Genomic DNA, 14,855 nt, shown 5'->3' with positions numbered 1-14,855 from the left:
TCGAACCTTCGGAATAACGCCACAAACCTTCGGATTAACAAACCCTTTTACGTTTTCGGATAACGAACATCGAGGTTTTGGCAATTTACGTGTTTCTGAATTATGAACCTTCTGAATAAAGAACCTTCGGAATCAGATCAACAAAAGTTTGAGAAAATCAGACAAATGATTAGAAAGCTATGAGCATTTGAATATTGCAATCACTAATGCTATGGAGATCCTCAAATTGGCAATGCGACAAAGATGTGTGATGTCACTTGTGAACATCTCCCCCCATTACTTTAGTATATATTTCACTTAAACTGCCTTTTTTATCACATCTATCAGTAGATCATGTGTTATTTCTTTAGGGGGGGCATGTAATACAGATTTTTAAAGAATACATCATGAGTTTGTATCATAATAAGAAAAAGCAAAAAGATACATTTTGAGGTTATTTTATAGTCCATCAAAGGGAAAGTTGTTAATATGTGACATCACACATCCTTGTCGCATTGCCAATGGGAGGATCTCCATAGTATTAGTGATTGCAATATTCAAATGACAATAACTTTCTCATTATTTGTCAGATTTTTCTCAAAACTTCTTTGTTCTTATTCTTTGATTTTTCTGTTTTGACACAAGCCTACTTGTTCCAAAGGTTTCATTTCTCTTTAATGTATATTTGAAGCTCAAATTGGGCAAAGCCCACTGTCACTCAAGTATGATAATGATTCAAGATGATATTAAAATTCATGAAAAATTCATATTATGGTGAACAGAGGAAAACATTTAAGGATCAATTTTAACAACAAAATTCTCAGAATTGTCCTTAGGCAGCTAGGGGTTAATAATATTGTATTGAAAGTGTGCCAGCATACGAATCCATCAGCATAATGCTTGTTGCAAAACAATCTAAACTCTTTTCATACTGAAGACTGTGAAAAGAAAGGGATTTCTAATTTTCTAATTTTTCTTCTTATATATTCCTATGATTTTCATCCTCTTTACAATTATTACCCCACCCTCCTCTATCTCTTCTTTTCTCATCCGATCTCAGCAGCCAATCACAATAAAGGTTCCATAGATGTAAGTCTTTATCAAACAAGGACCAGGGATTTCCTTTAACCTATATAACCAGCTACCAACAAGCGTAAAGGTGGGGAGGGGGTTTGAGGAGCCATGTACCACCCCCCCCCAAAAATGTAAGTTTCATGACAACCCCCAAAAAAGAGGAAAAGAATTGAAAATGTAAAGCAGCAGTCATATTTCTCCTATGGCCGTCGTATACGGCGAGTTGAAAACAGTCGTTTTAACATTTTTTGTACCAGCTACATATACTGTGGGTTGTTTGAATAAAAATGAATAAAACAGCTGTTTTGACTCGCCCTATGGCCGAAGTACAGCAGATGTGACTGCAGCATAAAATATGACATTGATATTTTGTAAAAATCTATAACAAACTTTCTCTTTTTTTGTTGTAAAAAGGTCAACATTTTCGCTTCCTTGATTCACTCGCAGCTTTTTAGACATTTTATCCCCAATACCATGTATAACCCATTCAGACTTTTTTTATCATTACCCCACTGCAGCCACCTTACAAAAGCACACACCATACAAAAGATTATTGTATAATAAAGGCTTATGTCATGAGTGACAACTTAATTGTCTCTATTCCTCTTCCTCCCTAATAGTATTTTTGATTGACACCAACTGACCTTAAAGCACAAGTCCATCCCAACAAAAACTTGATTTGAATAAAAAGAGAAAAATTCAACAAGCGTAACACTGAAAGTTTCATCAAAATCGGATTTAAGATAAGAAAGTTATGACATTTTAAAATTTCGCTTATTTCCAACAAAATAGTTATATCAACGAGCCAATTACATCCAAATGAGAGAGTTGATGACATCATTCACTCACTATTTCTTTTGTATTTTATAACATGAAATATGAAATATTTTTATTTTCTCGTCATTGCCATGTGAAATGAAGTTTCATTCCTCCCTGAACACGTGGAATTCCATTATTTTAACATTTTGTGCTTCAGGCAAGGAGGTCCTAATCGTCAAATTCGTAAAAATTGAAATATTGTATAATTCAAACAATAAATCAATCAGGCTGGGGCAGCACCACCTTGTATGCTAGTAGATTTCAGTAGACTTGGGTTTTAGATGTTTTCTTTATTTTCTTTAAAGAGCTTACATTTAGATCTGTGGTGATATGATAAAACTTTAACTTTATTTTCTTGAGAAATATTGCCCACCATGACTAAAACTGCAAGTTGGCTTTCAAAGGAAAATCTCATACAACTTAATTTCCATTCAATAAGATATGCGCAGAACTCGCTCGAATCGAAGGGTTCTATTCATATACAAATCTAGGGCATCAGGCCTCAGGTGTGCTTAGAGAAATCAACCTACATGTACGTCACCAAACTATGTTTGTTTTCTAAACCATGATCCATTCCTCATTAAAAATGACCATCCTCATCCTCAATGACACATGAACGCTCTAATGGTCTGATCTGCAAGACAATGATGATCCAATATCGGTATTTCTGTATCCTCATTAAAATGGCCATCACCAGTGGCAAAAATCTTTTCTAATGATCTGACCGACTAAAATCCCCTCTAATGATTGACCAGATAGTAATGACCCACTGGACGCAGGGTGACGGAGTAGTGCAGGTGTTAAAATGTGAAATCAAATGTTTTTCCCATTTTTTTGTTTTAACACCAAATGTCTTTTGAAAACACCAGGGCCCCATGGCAGAAATAAATGCAATCAATTGTAATTCTTAGAATCAAACACATAAGACTTGTGTTTGATTTTTATGAGCTGAATTCAAATAAAAACTCTTCCAGCAACAGGTCCATGAACTTGCTGTCCAGTGCTATAACCACATGCATGGTGTCAGGAGGTGGTTTCACACCGCCTCAAAATTTGTCAGGACTTTCCAGGTATTTTCTGATCAGGAAATTTACCCCAATCAGAAAATACAGGGTAATATTGGCAGTGTGAAAGCAAATTACACGTAATCTCCTTGAAAGAATATACGCGGTAAAGAGAAGGTACTTGCAAAAATTACGAGAACTTTCGCAAGGATTCTTCCGAGGTCGCAGGTATTTTGGCAGTGTGAAAGCAAATTACAGGAACTTTTAGCCCAGCGTGTAGTTGGGCTAAAATAGTTGGTGGCTGCTGAGCTAGCGATTCTGAATCTTGCACTTTGCTTGCTTATCAGACAATACTGCGCCTGCTTGTTACTTCAGGAGCTTCTCCCGAAGGGTACATTTTGGGGCTTTGTGAATGTGGGAATAATTAACAGGTATTTTTTAGCCTGAAAAAGTTCTTGTAATTTAACAGGAATTCTTGTAAATCGAGGTGGTTTGAATATCCACCTACTAACAAGCTGCTACTGAATTCTATCAGATGCAAAACACACAAGGGAATCGAAGACCAGGACAATAGACATATAAGGTACCTATAATCGAATGATTGGGACTGAAGATGTATAAATATGGGTTAACATGGGAGTCTATGGATGGAACTGCGGAGGAAAAATCAACAGCCAATGAAATGAAGAAGTGTGTAAGCACGCAAACAGTAACGATTAATGACAACTACCACTATGGTGAGTCTGCTGAGTAGCTCATAAGTGCTGCAGATTGCGTTAAAAATAAAATTCATGGTAATAACCAGCAAGTCAAACCACTGGCTTTCATTTTCCATCGGAAACCCTATTTGTTGTGTTAACGCTATCATCCTCGAGACAGGCAACAATGGATTCCCACGGCCTGAGGACACGCATCCCTCTCTTGAGGGTTGTACACCCACAGAGCAATTAGCCAGCTTCCCAGGGCTGTGGTGTGATATAACGCAATGTGCTAATGAGCACTGATCAGCAGAGATTTGCAGCCGTTGCCCTATAAATGGCTGAACTAATTACCGACCTTTAGCGTGCCACAGACACATTTTTGTGCAATTGTACTCATTATCCATACAAAAATTCACAATCCACTTTTTCTTTGCTGCTGTCTGTAGAGGCTTTTCAAAACGATAATATCCCTTGTGTTGTGGATTGATTTCCAGTCACTCACATAATACAAAGCTTTTTCATATTGTCTTTGATTAAAAAAAATCATTTTATTTTTCAAAAATCAATTAGTGAGGCACATCTAAAACTGTGTACAATCTAATGAAGATATGAATGTAACAATTTCCCTATAAAAACAACAAATGATTTATTTTGACAGATTTCTTTTTTCAATTTTTCATAGACTTAACATATCATTCATCCAGCAATATAAACTATGTTTATAGTCCTAAAAAGAAGAATATTACTTTTTCAAAATGAAATTATACAATAACGAAGAAAAAATATACCACAGACATCTATTACAACAGGACTCGTGCACTAGACAATTTCAAGTACTCTGTGTATTGACTTGATAGTCCCACATATACAAAAATTGAATCTCTCTTGTCTCATAGTTCAAACACATTCATCTAAATCGAACCATCCTCTGATTCAGTGTACACCACTTCACGTCTCTCTCCTGAGTGGCTTCTTGCTTGAGATATACATATTTTTCTGGAGAGAGATGGACGTTTTCAACAGCTTTGGTTCACCGTATTACTGGAAAGTGCATCTACCTATCTCAATGGCGGTGAGAAGAAGTATGAAAGATTGAAATGTGAAATGATCTCAGCCTGGGAAAACACAAAAGTGCTTTGGGATTGCTAAAGAGAACTTTACTTTCACTTTCTTGTCAAATATGGTTCTTTGAAAAGCTTTATGAAAAAAGGCATTTCATGCTAAAGGAAAAAAAAATCTGTAACCGATTTCTATAAGCTAAGAGTTCATCAACACTTCGATCCCCCTTCTACAGCATGCATAAAATCCTTCTTTTTCTTCCAGAACTCGATAATTCCCATACATTTCTCTCATCTTGCTGCTTTTTATCAAAACCAACTTAAACTTCCCTATCTTGTTTCCAGACTTAAACCTGTGCCCTGTAACACAAAGGTTAGCAATTAATCGCTAAATGCAATGGCCTATCAAGAATGTTGTTGCATGCACATTTTGCTCAGTAGACTGACCAGGAACCAATCAGAATTGCTCTTTCAAATTATTGATTAATCGCTAACCTATCTGTTTCGGGGCCCTGGACAGGAAATCACCTCTTCTCATTCATTCAACTCTTCTCTCTCATTCAAAACCAAAACCCACTCTGCGGTCACTGTCCACTTAAACTGCAGAGCACCAGCACGCTAAATGAAATCAACAGAATCCTAGAGGGTAGAAGTAATTTCATGAAATCATCAAACACCCAGAGGCTTAAGAGAAAATGTGTTGTTGGGCTTGGGAAGTAGATCCTAAAAAAGATATGTATTGTTTTTCAATGTTTATCTTAAAGTGAAGACAATGTCTTTTCAGAGTACACACCATTTTCTTCCTATTTTATCTCTCTCTAGTTCATCTTTCTGCCATTTTCTAATCTTTATTTTATTAGTAGAAATATAATAAAAGAGGGGGGGAACTAAACTTTGGAGAAAAATAATTGAAAAAATGTAGTTTCTATTCATTTTGTCTACAAACAGATCTAAAGAGGTCTAAGTAAGTCTAATTCTCAATAATCTAATCTAGTGCCATCATAAAAACCCACTTGCTTTACTATTAATTTGACCTGATTATCATTTTCACAAATAGGCCTCAAGTGTGCTTTTGCTCTTTCGTCGCACGCACCACGAACCGTCCTCTCTGCACACTTCGATGCGAAAGTTAAGAGCACTGTATCTGTTCCACGAACCATCCTCTTTGTTACATTGCCCACTGTGGCGTTAATAATTAACTTCAAGAAAATATAAAGATACGGGGTGAAACTTTGGAACCTGAACTTTTTAACGAAGACACTGGTAAATAATTTGCTCTCCTTGTAGGTGCACTTACTGCTGGTTTAAAAAAACTTTTCTTTAAATGCTATTTCTGCAAAAGTAACTTTCGCATCGAAGTGCGCAGAGAGGACGGTTCGTGGCACGTGCGACGCTTTGTCAAATGCAAATTTTGCACATAAACAGTGGCGTTGGACAATGGTTATTACACAAAATTAGAACTTAGACACAGTGGTAAATGACCAAAATGGCAATTTTACCAAATGGTAAGTACATACACTGCAAAAACGCCAGTGTTGATTTAACACCAGCCCGGTATTTATATCGGAAAATACCAGGAAAGTGTTGAAAACAACACCAGTTAAGAATAAAACCGATATTGGTTTAACACTGATTATAGTGCTGTTTAAATGCTTAACTGGTGTCATCCTAATGCCAAAGTGGTGCTGTTTCAACATCTCTCTAGTGTATTCCTGTATAGATACTGAGCTGGTGTTAAATGAACACCGGTATATTTGCAGTGTACAAACTTTTAGAAATGTTACAGGGTTCCCAGCTTTTCAAGAAAACAGAATTCCCTGATTTTTCCCTGATTAATTATTTAAATCCATTCCCAGTTTCGCATGTTTTTTAAGTTCTTACAGTGAATTACATGTATTTCCAGTATAAAACAATGTCATACAAGTAAGTATTACCATAACCAGTCATTCGATGGATGTTGTTTTGATATGCAACAAAATATAACTGAGTCTGACTGACTAACATGCTTTCGACTTTTAGGCTGATCAAAATTTCTTTTTTTTTTCGTCATTGAGGCATTTCCCCCTGATTTGAGGTATTTTTTTTATCGAATTCCCTGATTTTTCCCTGACTGGAAAAAAGTAAAATAATTTTCCCTGATTTCCCTGATGGGCTAGGAACCCTGTGTTCGGATGAGACCAGATGGGATAAGACAAGATGGAAAGTAGACCAAGTGGTATTTTACTGACAGGTGTATACCTGAGCAGATTAAAAATATATATTTGTTGAAATGAGTGAACAATTCACTCCTCTGAGAAAGTTAATAAACTTTCACTAGATTAAGAGTGACTGTCAGTTGTGATAAAATAATTTCACCCACCCTTTATAGAGTGATAATTGTGTGAAACATTTATTCACTCTAAATTCACTCCAATGTGAGTGATCCTCGGCACGCTATACAAAGGGGAATGAAAAGTAAGCGACAACTCCCTCTTTTAGAGTACAATGCGATGTAGTGGAAAGAAAGACCGAGCGAAAGAAAACAATTGGCTGAAGCTGGATAAGGGGAAAAAATTAATGACAAAGAGAGGAAACGGTGATAGATGATGAGACTCTTTGAAGTGGAGGATTGTTTGAGATAATTTCCTGAACTTTCAATCACACTTGATATTGTCACAGGCGACTGACAAAGATCTACAAAAGTATAAATAGCTTTCGAAGAATAATGCACATGTAGCAATACTGCTCCATAGTAAATGCAGATACAAGTACAAGTACACCGATTCCGTCATTCATTTCAGTTTCTCATTTATTCGAAATCAAATAACATTTTTCGAAACTACTTGATTTCTGACAAATCATCAAACTAGTAGGGACAGTGATTTTCCGCGATCGCGGAAAACGGACGGAATTCACGGAATCGGCTGTTTGAAACGGAAAGTGGCTTTTCAAACGGAAAATCACGGAAAACATGTTTTTTCTCAAAATGCACAAAAAAGCAACAGAAATTAATCCCAAATCCTCAACAAAATACGAATATCAACTGAAAAAACACAATCTCACTTTGCAACAACAATCATCGTAACTACACTCGAGCCTCTCCATCACTCGATCGTATCCAAATTAGTTTACACTTACGTCCGCATAGAAGGCAGAATCCGGCCGTGTGTTGCTGCCCTCTACGTTCGGTCATAATAAAATGATCACGGTGATTCATCAAATCCAAAATGGCGGATATTCGGAAGTCGTCGACTGCTCAAAACGATGTCCGAAAAGTCCCCAAATCAGCGATAAAATCCCATTTAACAATAAAATAATGCTAATAATATGAAAGGTGAGAATATATTTATGTCGATTATGTTTCCCTTAATATTTTATGAGCTCGAATCTCTTCGATTAATATGGATTTTAAAGCGATGTTAGTACATTGGTAGATGCAAATTTTGAGCAGCGCTAGCATTTTGACATCGCTACTCGTTGCGTATTGGTTTTTTATGTAAACAGAATTGTCAATTTATCTTGTACACAAAGTCTATGGGGAAACGGAATTTCCGTTTTCAGACATGCTGAAACGGAATTTGAGATTTTCTGAAACGGAAAAGGCAATTTTTAGAAACGGAAAATCACTGTCCCTAAACTAGATTGGTTTGACTACAAGGGACATAGCAAGAACTGGAAGTTCCCTGTGAAAGCATTATCAATTAAAATGAAATTAACAAATAAAACTTGTCCATCAGATGCAAATTACTCATTAATATACCACAAATCCAATGGGTTCTTCTTGTTCAGAGGTAAGAAAGTACATACTCTGACCACAAACTCTACAGGCAGATGATGTTCGGCTGTTCTAATCTTAAAGGCGACATCCAAAGCAATGTCGAAGAGTATTAATATGAGTTATAGGGAGCATTTCATGAAGTTTTGTCAGTGGCTTTCACTGACTTTGTAACTGCTCTAAGCCAATCAGATGCAAGGATTTCACTAGCTTATAACATTTCTCAGTCAAAATTACTGACTTGTTGCTTCATGAAACACTCCCCAAATGTTTTCAATTGTGTTAAAGGGATGGTCCAGGCTGAAAATATTTATATCTCAATAAATAGTATAGAATTCACTGAGCAAAATGCCGAAAATTTCATCGAAATCGGATAACAAATAACGAAGTTATTGAATTTCAAAGTTTATCAATATTTTGTGAAAACAGATATATGCACATCGTCATGAATATTCATTAGGTGAGCTGATGATGTCACATCCCCACTTTCCTTTTACTTATGTTATTACATGAAATCACAAATTGTTCATATTTTCTTACACGTATAAATGGTGTGTCTCCATTATGATGAAATAAGTTTCGGCAATAAATAACTAATGCACTAAATCAGTTGTCAATTGTTTCAGTTCTCAGTAAAAAAAATTTGAATAAACCTAATTTCATATAATATTAAACTAAGAAAGAACAAGTGGGGATATGACATCATCAGCCCACCAAATGAATATTCATAAAGACATGCCTAGCACTGTTTCACCGGAATAATGCAAATCTTTAAAATTCAATAACTTTGTTAATCCGATTTTGATCGAATTTTCAGCATTTTGCCCTGTGAATTTTACTCTATTTATTGAGATATAAATATCTCCAGTCTGGACCATCCCTTTAACAACAGGTATAATATCATATCAATAAGAGGACCCCCACAGTGCAACTGACTTCATTGAAGAAGAGTCCTTGCTTATTAGGATCCTGTTAGGAATAAATACCAGGCATAGTGAACATAATCATATTAATTCAGAATTAGTCAGGGATACTGCTATAAAGTTCTGAAAATCTTTGTAAATGCATGAGAAAGCGACAGGCAATTTATCTAACCTCAAAGAGTTTGTTGAGGCATAATCATTGAGAGAGGTAGAGAAAAGGTAGAGAAAAGGAGGGAGAAAGGTAGCAGATGATCTGTGTAACTCTAGATGGTTTCACACCGTCTCGAAGTTGCCAGTTCCAGGTATTCTCTGATCAGGAAATTTACCCCGATCAGAATATACCAGGTATTTTGGTAATGTGAAAGCAAACTACGCGTAGTTTCCCCCCAAAAAAATACCCCCTAACTAGTAGGTACTGGGCAAAATTACGAAAACTTTCGCGGGGATTTTTCTAAGGTCGCAGGTATTTTGGCGATGTGAAAGCAATTTACGGGAACTTTTAGCCCAGCGTGTCGTTGGGCATGGGTGCCGTGGGTGGCTGCTGGGCTAGTGATTTTGAATCTCACGCCTTGCCTGCTTATACAGACCATACTGCGCATGCTCGTAACTTCAGGAACTTATCCCGAAAGGTATGTTTCGGGGCGGTGTGAATGCAGGAATAATTAATGGGTATTTTTTAGCCTAAAAAAGTTTCCGTAATTTAACGGAGATTCTTGTGATCGAGGCGGTTTGAAACCACCTTCTGTGATGATGCCTTAAAATCTCCACCTCTATAATTTAAAAATGCTGATTCTGACTCTAAAAACATTGACCAGTATTCATGCATGGGGCTCAGAAACGTTTTGCAAAGAACTTGGATGTCAACAAATTGCAAAGTCCAACATCTACATCATATAAGGCAAAAGTAACCAGCAAAATGTGAACTTAAGGTTTGGAAGCTTTGTGAAGTAGTTTCATCATTAATGAAACTACTTTCAAACAAAAAGCAACTCTAATAGAAAAAATAAGGCTGCTGCTTATGTCATGTCACAACTTCTAATTTCAGCTTTTTCCAAGCAATTCTTTTTTTATTTTGAGATATGAGGTTTTAACAACACAGCAACATCTATCATCCACTTGTATTTCATTTTTTACGTATATATATATCCATCAATTCATGAATCTCTTTACAGTACCTTCATGAACATAGACACCGTTCTCATTACGCTTCCTTAAACTAGTTTACTGAAAACCGGTTCAGGAAACCAGTTTGGAAGATCGCTTTGCTAGCGCATTCCCGTTTGATCATAATGAAAGTGGTTTTCAAAGTCACTTCATGTAAAACGAAACGATCTTGTTGCTATGGAAACACTCCCAGTCGGGTGACACGTTTTGCGTGAAATTGGAAACCGCAGCGTAAGCCTTTTACACCCGTCATGTGGAGTAGCGCACTCAAAATGTGCGAAGATCGCTTCCCAAAGGGGAGTCGTCCTCACGCTAAAACCAGTTGAACGAGGCAAAGCGATCTTCAAAACATCATCGCGAGGTGGTTTTATAAACCAGATCGCTTCGACCGTTCTCATTACACGTTAAACTAGTTTCCACTAAACTAGTTTCTTGTAAACTAGTTTTAGGAAGGTAGTGAGAACGGTGTAGGCCTACCTATAACATTCACATTTGCATCGATCACTCTCTATAAAGTCATATACGCCTCCTTTGAGCTACAGTGCACTATGATTCAGTTTTATAAATATATCCCTCACTATGCAGTCAAACAATTCATCAATTGGATCTAAATAAAACAAAATGATCAAAAGAATCTTCCATCTTTCAATCTATAAATTCATCAATCTATCCATATTTCATCATCCAAGCAATTCCTTCCATCAATTAGCTTACTCCCTTAACCATCCATCACGCAATCTACTTATTTCTATCTCTCGTTCTGTCATTCAATCCATTCCTGCTCCTCCATCTTTCCGCATGCATCCCTTGCAGCTGCACCCGTTCCACCATGTTTTATTCATCCTGCCCCAAAGACAATCAAGTAGCTTGTCGTTCATCAAAACCTAACAAAAAAAAACACACTGAAGGTCCTGATATTTAAATCTTGCAACTCAAGCATTGTAAAATATTTAACGCAATGGAAATGACTTACTCGGAAAAACAAGGGAAGGAAAACGATCAAGTTTGCACAAGATACAAACGGGTGAACTATGCATGATACTGTAGTCCCATCTGTTTGATTTCATGCATGTACGATTTGACAAATCTATTACATGTGTGACAAGGCGTGAACATCAAGTTTTACTTAGAAAAAGCAACAGTGCATAGGCACTTTCATACCTCCCTCAAAAGCGGTATTTTTAGGTCTGTTATCCTACCCTTTTATAGAATAAAAAAGGTTGATGTACATAATGTCATGCTGTCTGTAAGATTTCATGCATGTTGGGTTTACAAATCTATACATCTGTACGATTAAGTGTAAGAAACAAGTTTTATTTGGACACAGCAACTACAGTAAATGGGCACTTCCATTCCTCCCTGACAAGACAAAAAAAATACCTGGTAAATTTTATCAGAAAAGTCAGAAAAATGCCTGATATCATATTTTCAATGGATATCCTCCCATTTTATAAGATGCACAATGGTCTTGGGTGAGTTAGGGTTAACGACACAAATCTGGAGTACAAACTTTTTTACTATCCACATTCAGGTTTACAAATTTATTTCTGTGCAATAAACCACCCTCACCAGAAAAAAAAATCTGTTGTTTTTAGAGTATTTATTTTCCAGTTTAAAGCTAAGTAATTTTATCCACCAAAATACCAAGAGACACATGCTTACATGATTTGGGCAGCAGAGAAGCATCTTCCTATTTGAGGTTTTGTCCAATTTGTTTTCTTCCCTCAAACCACACATGAGGCAAATGTGCAAAGTGACCATCTACAGTCAACTTTACACCTAAAGAAGTTCCATTGATATGTCGTTGAAATTCAGGAACTAGCACATCAGTGATGCAATGTCCATCTCGCATTCAGCAAATAATTTCATACAAAGTTTAATTTCAACCAAGCAAACTCGATAATGAATTAACAATGTGTTTACCTGTATTAATATGAGGAAGTGATCATTACAAATCAGGTCAAATTATGCCATAAATAAGGCAATAACTGTTTCGCACAACACGCAGCTCTACCAAGTGAAACATAATTAAAATAAAACTTGGTTAAAAAATGAAAAAAAAATGAATTAATAGGCATACATAATATCGGCAAGAAATTTAAAAATCATGTGTAGCTGTTTGGTGTGCTAAAAAAAGAAGAAAAATGAACTTGGTTGAAAAAACGAAGGAGTAGAGGCATTTTGTGAGAATTTAAACAAAAGGGCTTAAATGATTTCAGAATTCAAAAATCAAAATTTTATTGCATGCAAGTTCCAAGTTCGGTACACTTTCATAGAGTTTTAAAACCATGTGAAAAATCAAAATTAAAAAATCAAAATTGGTTGACGCATGAAGGAGTATGTATTTTATAACTTTTGCATCAAGTACAAAAAATGGGGGACGTTTTAAAGAAATACATTTTGAAAGTAAAACAGACATTAAAGAAATTAGATGGTGAATATGATACTAAAAAAATGTATCACAGTAATTCATTTCAAAATTTCAAATTTTGATTTTTTTTCTCCATTTTTGAGGGGATGTAATTTTGAGGTGGAGGTGTTTTGACTTCACCTTCATCGGTGCTCTGTTGGGTGTTTCATAAAGCTGTTCATATTAAAGTTAAGAGCGACTTTAAGAACGACTGGTGATTGTTTCTTGTGGTAAATATGCACCATTCAATGTTCAATGGTGATAGCTTAGCGCGTAAGAAAGGTTCACCAGTCGTTCTTAAAGTCGCTCTTAACTTACGAACAGCTTTATGAAACAACATCCAGGTATGTTTGCATTGAACCCACATATTCTACCCCTGTTTTAGTAGTTAGAGCAGGTGGGTGTTTCATAAAGCTATTCGTAAGTTAGGAGCGATGTTAAGAATGACTGGTGATCCTGTCTTGTTGTAAATGGTATATTCATAGGCGATGGTTTAGCGCATAAGAAAGGATCACCAGACGTTCTTAAAGTCACTCTTAACTTACGAACAGCTTTATGAAACGGCCCCCAGGGATATATACCTGGTTAGAGTGGGGAGATTCCTGTGTTTCATAAGAAAGACCTCTCTGGGAATCAGAGGGTAAAGCATTGAAAATACTCCAATCTAGGAAACGATAAGACCTTATGAGGCGGTTCTGCACCATCCTGAGTTTGCTCTATCTCGAGATTTTAGCCCGATCAGCCCTCTTCACGATTAATCTCGAGATTCAAGAAACCCCGTCTCCACCATCGCAAGAAGAGCGATTCCTGCTTGAGTGAGGCATCAATGCATTATGGTCTGACACCCTGAATAAATAATCCCGAGTGCGTCTGCACCTACGAATTAGCGCGATAATATGTGAATAGCGCGCTATTTTGCAAATAATCCCAAGTTCACTTGGGATTGCAATCTCGAGATTAATCCTTCGAACTAGCGCGAAGATTGCGTCTCCATTGCAAATAATCTCGAGATTGTTCAGATCGGGATAATTTGCCGGATCAGAAATAGCGCACTAATTTGAAAACTCGGGATGGTGCAGACGGACCTATAATGTCAAAGAGATAATCCTTCTTCGTAAACATGGCAAATTATTGATGGGAAACTTCCTTTCTCCATCCCCTGTATTCCTCTCAACCCGACCCACTCTCTTTAACCATCAATCAGTTTGTGTGTCTCTCTCTTCTCTCATCCCACGAGTTTCCTTACTCAAAATCAGTTTTCGTTTTTTTTTTGGGGGGGGGTTGTTTCATGGATATTCTTTACTTGTGAGTTGCACTTTTCTCTGAATATATCCAAATTTATAGAATTGAATATCCTTCTGAATAACCACAAGTATGTATCTTACTGCATATACACGTACAGGTATGTTAGTTGAACTGTTAAATTTTATTAGATTGAATAGTAATTATGAACTAGCTCGTTATGTTATCTCTAAATCCATATTTACTCCTTTCTCTCTTATTCAGTCTCTCTCCCTCTCTTTATTCCCCTTTCTCTCTCCCTCTCACGTCCCTGCTCTCTCAATCCCCCTACAATCTCACTTTCTTACTCTCTCTCTCTAATCTTCTCCTTCTTGTTGTTGCTCTTTCTTTCTCTCTCTCTTTCTCTCTCTTCAGCGCTCCTAATCTGGAATCTCTCTTGGGGTAATCCAATGCTGCCACCTAATGGAGTGCAAAAATTGACACCTGCTTAAAAGGTATTTTTGACGGAGGGGGAAAAGAAAATGTGTTATCGGCGGCAAAAATCAAAGATGTACACCTCGTCTCTTCTCCATATTCTCGTTTCATACCCTTGTGGTCTTCGTGAGTCCCGAAGATGTCAAAAATGATGTACGTGGGAAATATCAGATGGCAATCTGGGATTGTTTTATGTATGATTACACACTGCCTACACCATGTGAACTTTTCAAGTGAGGTAAAAAGACATTTT

Source organism: Lytechinus variegatus, chromosome 16 (assembly GCF_018143015.1).
Source record: "Lytechinus variegatus isolate NC3 chromosome 16, Lvar_3.0, whole genome shotgun sequence".
NCBI classification, from domain to species: Eukaryota; Metazoa; Echinodermata; class Echinoidea; order Temnopleuroida; family Toxopneustidae; genus Lytechinus; species Lytechinus variegatus.
Note: the sequence above shows the minus strand (reverse complement) of the source record.